The following is a 13,781-nucleotide window of genomic DNA, read 5'->3' as shown; positions in this document are numbered from 1 at the left end:
GCATTAATGCATTGCTATGTAGATGTGATAACCATATTGAATAAGTTACTTACCTCCATAAACTCCTTATCTGGTAGAGACAAGATCCAGCTGCAGATTCCTTACCTTTGAATGATCCCCAGGCGTCAGACTGGACCTGGAATTGTTTTTTATAGCAGTACCTCTGGGCGTTGGTAGAGGGCGTCAAGTGACTCTGCAACACTGTTGCCTAGCGGATGAGACATAGAGTCCATATAGGCCCTTCCATGACGAGTGAAGTCAGTTTCTTTCGCAACTACTTTCCGTGCTAAAACTCGGAGCCACGTATAGCAACTGCTAAGGAAACAGTATGCCCAAAAAGAATCATCTTTTTGAAGAACGTACATTTATTATATTTTTCCACGCAATGAAAGGCATGAGAGTGCATAGAAAGGATCTGGAAAGAAAAAGGAGAATCAGTTCGCAGAGCAGAGCGGATTGGTGGGTCGGTAAGGTATCTGCAGCTAGATCTTGTCTGGCCTACCAGATAAGGCATTGCCGAAGGTAAGTAACTTATTCATCTGATAGAGAAGTCTAGCCGCAGATTCCTTATTTTGAATGAGATAACCAAACAATACCAGGAGGGTCTGTGATATTCTACGAAAGATCCCTGACTAGGCTATCCCGTCTGCATAAGAAAAAGAGAAAGAGACCGGCTGCGAGGAAGGGAGGAGTGGATGAAGGCATCCCACCAGAAACATCATGGGAAAAGACACCATGGCAGAAGAATAAAGACGAGTGGGAAAGAACACTCCATATAAACATAATATTACATCCCGCCCCCTCAATGTCAACTGGGCCAAGAGAACGGGGCAGGAGGCCAAGGACAATAGCTGCAACTACTGAGTCAAAGCTCCTAGACAAATAAGCAAGTGATGCAAAGAGCACCAACCAATAATTTAAGAAAAGCATTGCGAGCAATAACAGCAATTCTGGCCATAGACCAGGCATGGGCAGAGGAAACACAGAGAGAATGAACCTCTCTGGGACTATCCAACGTAGAATCCTCAGGGGCGGGGGTGGTGTAGAGAGTGCAAGGCAACAAACATGTGGAGGTCTCTCCAGGGCACGTGGAAAAGTGCAAATGAAGCAAAAACACACTCTGCCCTAAGATAGGTAGGAGAACATGACTTACTATAGAGATATTTAATAAAAGGTTTAAAATATATAGGTATGAATATATATATATATATATATATATATATATATATATATATATATATATATATTCATACCTATACCATACATATATGTAGACATACACACACAGACACATACACAAACATATACAGAAATTGATACTGTATAATAAAATGTGCATAAAAAGAGCACATATAAATGGTCACTACTTCGTCATTGGCTGAAGATGGGACAACGGTGAGCTGGCAAATTTCCACATGGCCCCGTATAAAATGAAGGGGGTGTTCGGGGTGGAAATCACACACCCCAGAAAACAAAGTAAGCAGACAGAAAACAACAAACACTACCGACTGAATGGTTATAATCAAGCAGTCGAGAGAAATTGAAAAGAAACAGAAGGGGAAAAGCAACCCCCCTACAATGGAGAAATAAAGACTATGATGGAGGACTGTAAAAAAGGGTTGAGTTGAACAAGGCCAACACAGGAGAGGCATTGTCAGATAACTAATCTCCATCTTAAAAGAAAGAATAGCAGACCGAGAAGGGACCTGGCTGAAGCAGCGGACAAAAACGGAGAAAATAGTATGGAAAAACCAGCGCCACAAGTGAAGATCCAAACCAAAGAACCAGTGTAATGAACTGAAGTAACAGATGGAGTAGCAGTGCCTACAGCCAAACAAGCCTGGAGACCAGAAGCAAAAGGGAAAGTTGCTTGCAAGGGACAACCTGTGCCCGGCCAACAAACCATGTAACATCATGAGTGAGGATACTGAAGTTTCCCAAAATCGTATTTGGCATGCTGATTAGCACAAGAGAGAACAAACCCCCAGGGGGTTTGAACAGTATTTACCCTCACAAGGAGTGAAGGAGACTCCCCGGATTAGAATCCCAAGGGATCACCAACATCCGTACGAACCAACCCAGAGTAAAAGGTCAAGGAACCCAAGTCCGAGAAGACACAGAAGATGAAAAATAGCCATAAACCCCCAAAAAGGGGTATACGGCATATCTGAAGAACAGCTAAGCCAGTAACGAAATGTCGGGGTTGACATCAGAGGCGTTATGGAAATGTCTCTAACAAGCGCAAAAAAACATTGTTCAAAAGTAAAATGCAACAGCAGCTGCACGCAAGCCAGAAGCAGATTAAAACAGGCCATGCAGAGGCATAAAAAAGAAAGGGTCGGCAGAGTAGGCCACCCATGCCATGATACAGACAAGGTATGCCCATAAGGAACCTAAGAGAAAAAAGAGAAAGGGCAAGAGCCCATATTGCCTGTGCATAGCAAGAACTAGCACAAAAAGTGCTAATACCTTAACCCCTACCATGCTCATGACGTGCTCAGCTCATCATGAGTCACGGTGGCCATGTGCTCATGACGAGCGGAGCTCGTCATAACGGTCACAGCGCTCGCACGCGGGGCTAATACCCCCGCTGTGCTGGACGTTCCGTAGAAACGGGTGTGGCCGTGACGAGCTTAGTTCGTCATGAGCACACGGCCACCATGGCTCATGACGAGCTCAGCTCGTCACGAGCACGGGAGCGCTGTGCGCCCCCCTCCCCCCAGCACAGCGGGGAATCAGCCCCGCAGGCAAGGGGTTAAGAGAGAAAAGAAGAAACACCACCTAGGTCAGGACCAGACAATGCACCCTGGGCCAAGAACCATGCTCCTTCCCTTGCGTATGCTAGGAAAGAAGTGCACCAAATAGAGTGGAAGGAAAGAATCCCTAGCTAGTATGGAGAAACATTCAACAAATGTAGGGGGAGGGGACAGGCCAGAAGAACCTCAATGGACCATCTAGTCTACTATCGTGTTACTATTGTGTTAAACATATGGAGGAATACCTGTAAGGCATACAGACAAAGTACCCTGGAGGACAGGAAACACGGCAACAGTCCGCACGCACAATACCATGAAAATACCCCTATCAGAACTTGGGTAAAAAGCAAAAGAACACAGGGCAGCCACCAGTGTGTAAACCAAACAGGGCCAAAAAATAAGACACGCCCCCCCAAAAAAATGGCGACAACAACCTGTCCTCGACAGGGTAAGAATGCAAGAAAAGAAAACTAGAAGCCAATTGGAGGTGAGAAGTAAAAAGAAGAAATCAATGGGCACCGTCCTATACTGGCTCACACAGAAAATAAATCAAGGAGACCATCCCTGGCAAAAGCTGCAGGGGGCCAGATTCTAACTGCGCCACCAGGAGACACGTGATCTTACGACACAGTGTCTTATGTGCTATATGGTTGCAGGTATGCAGTAGCTGGCAGCCATTAGGTAATAGTGGACTTTCTCTACCATGTGTGTCTCTTACATGTTGATTGTCCAGAGGGTTGTGGCTCTAGCAAGTCCTATGCTGGGGACTAACCTTTTTTTTCCGCTGTGTTTGTTTTTAAATATCACTACAGGTCCTGTGAACTTACCAAAGTAAAGACTGAAAACAGAACCCCAATCTCGCCCTGATGAAGTTGCTGAAATGTATGGCAATGAAACATGTCGGCATAGAGTAAATATATATGGTAGACTACGAACCATTTTTAACTGGGATATCTTGCAGCATCAGAATAAAGCAGTTTTTCTGGCAAGTGTCTCCCCTTTTTAACAGTGGTGGCCGATCGTCGTTGGCTATCACAGGGGTTCTAGGTGCACACGCACTTTAGTTTCACTTTCACTTCATATGAGGGAACTTAGAGGTTTTTTATTTGGGCACCACATTCTCTTAGTCAGGGAATCACTATTTGTAATTTCTTTTCATTCTTTACTCACATAAAGAGAGAGTGGCCGATGATAAGTGGGTAAACTGGCAATTGTCTGTCAGGAACTCCCTCGGGTGGTGTTACCGTGAGGCACTCTCTCTTTGTTCACTTTATTTCTTATTTCTAATCTCAAGAGTGGACTAGACCTGGGTGTATTTTTTATGAAAACATTTTAAGGAGACACATTACAACAATCTTAGTCACCTTAAATATTTTGTAAATGACACAGTACCTAAATTAAGAGGACGAGGCAATCGAGAAGTAATACTATGAAGATTGGAGTCACAAAAAAATCCTAATGAGCTCAATACCAGCGAAGATCTGTACACGTACCTGCAGCAGTTGGTTTATAACTCTTTCTCAATATCTTTACTCAAAGATGCATCCCTAATCATTATGCTAGTCCTGTTTCTCTATGGGGTTCTCCTCTAAAATAGGATACTTGTAATAAACCTCTGGTGTTTGAAGTGAAAAATCATGGGGTTTTAAGAAAATTAATCGGAGACAGCAGTAGTATTTTCATTTATTTTACTTTATTTTTAAGATTCTTTAGTTGACACTACTTAAGCATTTAGTCACTTTAGAGGATTTAAGTTTGGCTGTAACTGAGGCAAGACATAGGTCACAAGCATGGAGTTCATCAACGGATTGGGCTGCCAGAGAAGATCTAATTAGTTTATAAGACACAACAAGGCAACACTTATGATATGATTACTAACAATTAATTAATAAATGGCACCCAATTGAAGTGCACTACAGGCATTATGCACTTTATACTGCAGTTTTTGCACAAGTGTATTACTGGGCTTAAAAACCTAAAGTAATTAGGGTGATAGACTGCATTGAATGAAATAATTATGCCTATATTGCGCAAATGGGTAATTCTGCACATTAGGGACTTATTATTTGGTGCTGCTATGATTTTCACCATTAAGGAGATTTGTTTTTAACAAGAATGCCCCACCAACCTCTTCCAATATAGGTGTTGGCTGTTTAGTAATTACATATACACCCTATATATGTTTTATAACTTGACAACAAGGTCTTATGTGGAAAAAAAAAAGAATAGAATTGTGACTAATTTGTTGAGATATTGCAACACCATGTTTACAGCTAACACATGACCCTTGTTGTTTTTGGTTTGAAAACCTTTTTTCTATATTTATGAAAGTAGCAAAAACGGTGTCACTTTATAACTGGTGTAAATCTTGCAGAATGTCTTGTGATCAAGGCAAGGTTTGGCCGAAACGCGTCATGACTGATATGTGAATAATAAAATAATAGCACCATAATTCTGGGCCTGTACCCAGAAGTCTCCTTTGGGGGGGGGACTGACGCAACGGGTATTCAAGCATATATACATATATGTATATACACACATCTATACACACACACATTCACTGAAAAAAACATAGGTAACAGGGACATTATAGTTAGGCTCAAATTTCACTTGTACAAAAATTCATTAGTTATAGTTACCTGAGATAACTATAACTAATGCCCCTGCAATGCACCTGCTTATGATCTCACATATTACATCACGCATGACATGGTCAGTGACATCACTGATGACATCACTGATTACCTCACTAATGACATCAGTTTATGATTGTTAAACACATACACTAAGCTACTACAAAAGTTAAATTAGTATACTAGGTGTACTACTAATGAGTGATCCTACTTCTAACTCACTATGTGAGTGGCTGTGTCGTGGGTGTGTGGGTGGCTGTATAGGAGTATGAGTTGGCTGTATAGGTGTATGAGTGGCTGTATGAGGGGGTGTGTGAGTAGCTGTGTGGGTGTAACTATACCTGCTTAACTTTTACTGGTTTTGTAGGAGTGAAATCTTCTCTCAACTAGAACGTCCCTGTAACCTTTGGGTTTTTCAGTTTATTCCTAAGATTTTTTTTAAAAAATGTTATTTGCCAACTATAATGTCCTTGTAACCTTTGTATTTTTTTTTTTTAGGGAATTTCTATGTTTTACTAATGTTTTCCAAATATAATATCCCGGTCACCTTTGTTTTTTTCAAGTGAATTTCTATGATTTTTAAAAAATTATATTTCCTAACTGTAACCTTTGAAAATCAGTGTATGAGTGCAGGAGTGTCTCAGTAGGTGTGTGAGTGCGTGAGTGTCGGAGTGGGTGCGTGAGTGAGTACCTGATTGGGTCTATGAGTGGATGCATGACTGAGTAGGTCTGTAACTGGGTGCATTAGTCTGACTGGGTCTGTGAGTGGGAGCATGAAAGTCTGCCTGTGTCTGAGTCAATGTAGGAGTGTCTGGGTGGGTGTAGGAGTATGAATGCATGTCTATGAGTGGGTGCATGAGTGTGTGTCGGTGGGTGCATGACTGTCTGTCGGTGGGTGCATGACTGTCTGTCGGTGGGTGCATGACTGTCTGTCGGTGGGTGCATGAGTGTCTGTCCGTGGGTGCATGAGTGTCTGTCCGTGGGTGCATGAGTGTCTGTCCGTGGGTGCATGAGTGTCTGTCCGTGGGTGCATGAGTGTCTGTCCGTGGGTGCATGAGTGTCTGTCCGTGGGTGCATGAGTGTCTGTCCGTGGGTGCATGAGTGTCTGTCCGTGGGTGCATGAGTGTCTGTCCGTGGGTGCATGAGTGTCTGTCCGTGGGTGCATGAGTGTCTGTCCGTGGGTGCATGAGTGTCTGTCCGTGGGTGCATGAGTGTCTGTCCGTGGGTGCATGAGTGTCTGTCCGTGGGTGCATGAGTGTCTGTCCGTGGGTGCATGAGTGTCTGTCCGTGGGTGCATGAGTGTCTGTCCGTGGGTGCATGAGTGTCTGTCCGTGGGTGCATGAGTGTCTGTCCGTGGGTGCATGAGTGTCTGTCCGTGGGTGCATGAGTGTCTGTCCGTGGGTGCATGAGTGTCTGTCCGTGGGTGCATGAGTGTCTGTCCGTGGGTGCATGAGTGTCTGTCCGTGGGTGCATGAGTGTCTGTCCGTGGGTGCATGAGTGTCTGTCCGTGGGTGCATGAGTGTCTGTCCGTGGGTGCATGAGTGTCTGTCGGTGGGTGCATGAGTGTCTGTCGGTGGGTGCATGAGTGTCTGTCCGTGGGTGCATGAGTGTCTGTCCGTGGGTGCATGAGTGTCTGTCCGTGGGTGCATGAGTGTCTGTCCGTGGGTGCATGAGTGTCTGTCCGTGGGTGCATGAGTGAGTGGGTCTATGAGTGGCTGTGAGAGTCTGAATCGGAGTGGGTGTGTGAATCAGAGTGGGTGTGTGAATCAGAGTGGGTGTGTGAATCAGAGTGGGTGTGTGAATCAGAGTGGGTGTGTGAATCAGAGTGGGTGTGTGAATCAGAGTGGGTGTGTGAATCAGAGTGGGTGTGTGAATCAGAGTGGGTGTGTGAATCAGAGTGGGTGTGTGAATCAGAGTGGGTGTGTGAATCAGAGTGGGTGTGTGAATCAGAGTGGGTGTGTGAATCAGAGTGGGTGTGTGAATCAGAGTGGGTGTGTGAATCAGAGTGGGTGTGTGAATCAGAGTGGGTGCGTGAATCAGAGTGGGTGCGTGAATCAGAGTGGGTGCGTGAATCAGAGTGGGTGCGTGAATCAGAGTGGGTGCGTGAATCAGAGTGGGTGCGTGAATCAGAGTGGGTGCGTGAATCAGAGTGGGTGCGTGAATCAGAGTGGGTGCGTGAATCAGAGTGGGTGCGTGAATCAGAGTGGGTGCGTGAATCAGAGTGGGTGCGTGAATCAGAGTGGGTGCGTGAATCAGAGTGGGTGCGTGAATCAGAGTGGGTGCGTGAATCAGAGTGGGTGCCTGAGTGTCTGTAAGACAATTTGAGAGGGTGTCTGGGTGCATGAGTGAGTGGGTCTGGGATTGGGTGTGAGTCAGTGAGTGTATGGGACTATGAGTGGGGGCGACATGAGTGTCTGAGTGGGTCTGTCAGTGGGTGCGTAACTGAGTGGGTCAGTGAGTGAGTCTGGGTAGCTCTGAGTGAGTCTGGGAGTGGCTGCATGAGTCTCTGAATGTGTCTGAGTGAATGCATTAGTGTCTGAATTGGTCTATAAACGTTTTTTTCTCAGCAATATCCACAAATTGGTTGTGACGTTACACAGGGGGCTGTGCTGCTGGTCGCAAGAATTCACGAAAATCGGATACGGGGATAAAAAACGTTCACGAACTATTATACACACGAAGGGTCCTCAAACAGCCCAATATTAAAGCCATGGGTTCGCATCACATCCAACCTGACCCCTTAAACTACTTTCTGTCATGTTGCTTGAGCCCCAGGGCCTGTTCCGATGAACTAAAATGGAGGCCGTGACTATCTGCTCAGGTTGTAGCCAGCCAATCACTGCAATCAATCAATTAAGACATTTGTAAAGTGTGCTACTCACCCGTGAGGGTCTCAAGGCGCACGGGGGGGGGGGCGGGGGGGCTGCTACTGCTCGAATAGCCAGGTCTTCAGTAGTCTTCTGATGCTTAGCAGGTCCTGGGTCTGCCGTAGGAGGGTGGGGAGAGTGTTCCAGGTCTTGGCGGCGAGTTGAGAGACCGATCTGCCACCGAAGGTCGCTCTTCGGATGCGGGGGACGGTGGCGAGGTCATCGGAGAAGAGCTGTCTGCTGGGGGTGTAGAAGGCGAGTCGTCTGTTGAGGAATGCTGGTCCGGTGTTGTGGAGTGCCTTGTGTGCGTGGGTGAGGATCTTGAAGGTGATCCTCTTGTTGACGGGAAGCCAGTGCAAGTCTCTCAGGTATGGTGTGATGTGACTGCGGCGGGGGAGTCGAGGATCAGGCGTGCGGAGGCGTTCTAAATGCGTTGTAGTCGTTTCAGGAGCTTGGCCGAGGCTCCTGCGTAGAGGGCGTTTCCGTAGTCCAACCTGCTGCTGACGAGGGCCTGGGTGACCGTTCTTGTTTCGGTGGGGATCCACCTGTAGATCTTGCAGAGCATGCGAAGGGTGTTTAAGCAGGAGGACGAGATGGCGTTGAGCTGCTTTGTCATGGAGAGGATGGAGTCGAGGATGAACCCCAGGTTGCGTGCGTGGTTGGTGGGTGCCAATGCTGCTCCCAGTGCAGTCGGTCATCAGGGGTCGTCCCAGAACGAGGATGAGGACCACCGTCTTTTCCGAGTTCAGTTTCAGACGACTGTCCTTCATCCACTCAGTGACAGCTTTCATTCCTTCGTGGAGGTTGGTTTTGGCAGTGAGGGGATCCTCGGTGAGGGAGAGGATTAGCTGGGTGTCATCGGTGCAGGAGATGATTTTGAGGTCGTGTAGTCTGGCAACGTGGGCGAGAGGTGCCATGTAGATGTTGAACAGTGTCGGGCTGAGGGATGAGCCCTGGGGTACGCCGCAGATCTTGGTGGCTTCGGTGTGGAAGGGGGAGGCGGATGCTCTGGGTTCTGCCGGAGAGGAAGGAGGTGGTCCAGTCCAGAGCCTTGTCTTGGATTCCAGCGTTGTGGAGGCGTGTGTGTAGGGTGCGGTGGCAGACAGTGTCGAAGGCGGCCGACTGGTCCAGGAGGATATGGGGCCGCGGTTTCGCCGTTATCCAGCAGGGCCCCGATGTCATAGGTGGCGGCGATGAGGGCAGTTTCGGGCCTGTGGTTGCTGCGGAACCCAGACTGGGACGGTTCCAGGATACTGTTCACCTCTAGGTAGCGGGTCAGTTGTCTGTTAACGGTCTTCTCCGGGAACGGGAGCAGGGAGATGGGTCGGAGGTTCTTGAGGTCCTTAGGGTCAGCTTTGTTTTTTTTTAAGTCAGGCGTTGATCTCGGCGTCCTTCCAGCTCTCCGGGAAGGTCGTGGTCTCGAAGGTGATGTTGATGGCTTTCCGGAGGTGGGGTTCGATGGTGGTGCTGGCTTTGTTGAAGATGTGATGTGGGCAGGGGTCTGATGGAGAGCTGGAGTGGATGGTGTTCATGAATTTGATGGTGTTGTCGTAGTTTTGTGTCGGTCCAGGAGAGCAAGGGGTCGGTGAGGATGGAGGACATGGGGGCGGAGGTCTCAGTGGCTGTTGGGGCGGTTGTGACGTTGAAGCTTCCGTGGATGTCTGCGATCTTGCGATGGAAGAAGGTGGAAAGGCCGTCGCATAGGTCTTGTGAGGGTGGGATGTCATTGGTGCTGGAGCTGGGGTTGGAGAGATCCTTCACGATGTTGAAGAGCTCTTTGCTGTTGTGTGCGTTATTGTCTAGGCGGTCTTTGAAGGAGACCCTTTTGGCGGATCTGATTAGGTGATGGTGTCTGCGGGTGGTGGTCTTGTGAGCTGCGTAACTGTCTGGTGTCTGTTCCCGGCGGTGTCGGGGTCGGCGGGTGGGCCTCCGGGCGAGGGTGGTAGTTAGCTGGTCTTCGGTGACTTTGCTCCAGCGGCGGCGAGGGATCTGTTGGGTGCGGTGGTGTCTGGTGGGTTTCCGGAAGGTGAAGTAGATGCAGTGATGGTCGGTCCAATGGTGTTCAGTGGTGTGGCTGAAGGAGACATGGGTGCTAGCGGAGAAGATGGGGTCGAGCGTGTGGCCGGCAGAGTGGGTGGGTGTTGTGATGAGCTGTCTGAGTCCGAGGTTGGCGAGGTTGTCAATCAAGGTGGTGGAGTTGGTGTCGTTGTTCGAGGTGGAAGTTCAGGTCCTTGAAGAGGATGTAGTCTGTGGAGGCGAGGGTGTGAGTACTGACAAAGTCTGCGATGGAGTCGCTGAACTGTGGCCGGGGTGTCTGCAGGTGAGGGTTCCTCAGAGGGTGGTGTTGGGATTGGTGTGGATCTGGAAGTGTAGGTGTTCGGCAGTGCTGAGGGTGTCGTCGGTGCTAGTCGAGACTCATAGTGTTCCTGTGGACGATGGCAATTCCTACTCCAGTTCAGTTTCTGCGGTCCCTGCTGGTGGTCTTGTAGCAGATAACAGAGGGAAAAAAGTAATAGAGAAGCAGATAAAATACAGGAGGCACAATAATGAGGGTGACAGCAGCTGCGAACTTGCAGCAGGCTGAGACACGAACACACAGGTGGTGCTGTGCGGCGTGGGGAGCATCCTACCCTGAAAACAGGGTCACGGGTCACTCCCTTTGGCGTGCCCATTTGCGATTAATCGTAAAATCATCGCAAATTAGCCTTGATTGTACATATACAAATTTTAATTTACTTACATTTTCCAGAAACTACTGAACAGATTCACACCAAATGACTGAACGCGTAAACTGCGAACCAAAAGCAACCTTTCGGCCAAATTCAGTGCAATTCCGCCGAGCAGTTCGGCTGTAGACCGGTTCAACACTCCTATGGGAATTAACATGAGAAACACTTTTTTTTTTTTTTAACCTCTGCCCCATTTTTTTGGCCCCTGCTTGGCAGATCACCTCGAAACTTTCCATGCAGAACAAGAATCACCAGGGCACTTTGGGGCAAATGTTTGTTAAGATTCATCAAACAGCGCAAAAGATAAAGCAGAGTTTTAAAAAGCTTATCCTATGAAAGCATAGTCCTAACTATACCTACTGGCGACCGACAGCAGGTGATCTATATATCACATTTTACTTATCCATAGCCTTCTGTTCGTAGCTTGTAATGAGGCAGATTCACAAACGGAGTACTCCGGCCATCTAGTGTTGGGTGTAGGCCCTGGATGTTTGCAACTTATTCGATTCTGAAGATGTTTGAGTCACAAGAACTGTTGACGTCTCCCTGAGTTCAGAATGCACCAGAACAAGGGCTCCACCTCAGATTGTTTTCCATTAAGTGGATGAGTAGTGTGTGTGTAAAGTGTAGTTTTGAAGACTGAGCATGCTATGTACAATAAAGTGAATAAATAAAAAACAGTACATCGAAGACAGTAATAATTGCTATCTTCCGGGGAGAAGGGTGGGTGAATGTGAATCAGCAGCACTACACGCTACGAACAAGATGGTTAGAGGGCAAGTAACATTTTCAGTTCGTAGCATGTTTGGTAACTGATACACATGCTAAGACTATAAAGAAGTTGCTCTCAAAAGCAGAATCTGACTAGCAGGTGATGCAAGTGTTTAAAATAATGTTCTTAGTACAGCTTGTCCAACTAAGGTTTGTTGGCATGCTAAAACGTCTACACAGTAGTGCTTGGTAAAGGTGTGTAGCGTTGTCTAAGTACCAGCCTTGCAGATAGCCTTGAGAAAGAGGTTACCTAAAAAATCAAATGTGGCTTTTTTACGTGTATTGTGTGCTTTTGGAGTCACAGGGAGAGTTTGTTTGGTTTTTGCATAGTAGGTCTGGATACATTTAACTATCCACCTGGCAATACCAGCGTTAGAGATGGCATACCCCTGTCGGGTTTGGCGAAGGCTAGGAAAAGTTGCCTGAACTTTTTTAATTGTTTAGTTCCATCAAAGCAATACACGAGTGCCCTCTTAACACCTAGAGAATGAAGTGCCCTTCCCTCTATAGACTCTGGTTGTGGGGAAAAAGAAGGGTAGCTCAATAGTTTGGATCACGTGGAACAATTATACAAACTTAGGAAGAAATTTAGGGTTGGTACAAAGAAATATAGTTTCCTTAATGAACCTGAAAGAATGGTTCCCGTATTGTAAGAGCTTGGAACTCAACAATACTTTTGAGGGAGGTGACTGCTCCTAGGAAGGCCACTTTTCAAGATAAGAATTATAAGTCACACGAGTGCCAAAACGTATCAGAGAGGTGCAGGAGTTGTCTTTCATGGAGGGGCTAAAGAGGGCAATTCCTTCAAATTTCTTACAGGAACCCTAAAAATAGATAATGCTGTCTGTTGAAGGTACACTGCAACGGCAGTCAATCAATCAGATATTTGTGGAGCGCGCTACTCACCCGTTAGGGTCTCAAGGCGCTGGGGGGTGGGGGTGAGCTGCTACTGCTCGAAGAGCCAGGTCTTGAGGTGCTTCCTGAAGCTGAGGTGGTCCTGAATCAGTCGTAGGTGGGTGGGGAGGGAGTTCCAGGTCTTTGCTGCCAGGTAGGAGAACGACCTTTCTCCGGTGGTGGCTCTGCGGATCCGTGGGATGGTGGCGAGGGCGAGGTTGGCTGAGCGGAGCTGTAAAACGTGAGTCGAATGTTGAGGTATTCCGGGCCCAGATTGTGGAGTGCTTTGTGAGCGTGGGTGAGCAGTCTGAACGTGATTCTCTTGCTGACGGGGAGCCAGTGGAGATTTCTCAGGTAGGATGAGATGTGGCTGTGTTGGGGGATGTTGAGGATGCGTCGTGCGGAGGCGTTCTGTATGCACTTGCGACGGTTCTGGAGTTTGGTGGTTGTCCCAGCATAGAGGGCGTTCCCGTAGTCCAGTCGGCTGGTGACGAGGGCCTGGTTGGCTGTTCGTTCTTCTGGTTTCAGTGGGGATCCATCGGAAAATCTTCCAGAGCATGCGCAGGGTGTTGAAGCATGAGGAAGAGACGGCGTTGACTTGTTTGGTCATTGTGAGCAAGGAGTCCAGGATGGAGTGTAGGATGAAGCCCAGGTTGCGTGCGTGGTCTGTGGGTGTCGGTGCGGAGCCCAGTGCCGAGGGCCACCAGGAATCGTCCCATGCTGAGGGGGTTTGTCCGAGGATGAGGACCTCCGTCTTGTCTGAGTTGAGCTTGAGACGGCTGTGCTTCATCCAGTCAAATACCTCTTTCATTCCTTCCTGGAAGTTCGATTTGGCGGTGGCTGGGTCCTTGGTGAGGGAGAGTATCAGCTGGGTGTCGTCGGCGTAGGAGATGATGTTGATGTTGTATTTTCGTGTAATGGTGGCGAGGGGGCTCATGTAGATGTTGAAGAGTGTTGGGCTGAGAGAGGATCCTTGGGTTACGCCGCAGAGGATTTAGTTTGCCGAGGATCGGAAGGGGGGGGGGGGGGGGGGGGGGACTCTCTGGGTTCTGCCGGTGAGGAACGAGGTGATCCATTCCAGAACCTTCCCCTGGATGCCCGTGTTGTAGAGGCGGTGTGCTAGGGTGCGGT

The 13,781-nt window shown here is 47.9% G+C and overlaps 1 protein-coding gene across 8 annotated transcripts in view; it reads right to left on the bottom strand.

Annotated features, from left to right (window-relative positions):
• Positions 1-13,781, bottom strand: part of ARHGAP12 (Rho GTPase activating protein 12) — a 399,139-nt gene that overhangs the window by 40,724 nt on the left and 344,634 nt on the right. The window lies entirely within an intron of this gene.

This window comes from Lissotriton helveticus, chromosome 10, assembly GCF_964261635.1.
Source record: "Lissotriton helveticus chromosome 10, aLisHel1.1, whole genome shotgun sequence".
Classification (NCBI taxonomy): Eukaryota; Metazoa; Chordata; class Amphibia; order Caudata; family Salamandridae; genus Lissotriton; species Lissotriton helveticus.
Note: the sequence above shows the minus strand (reverse complement) of the source record. Positions and strands in the feature narration are given on the sequence as shown.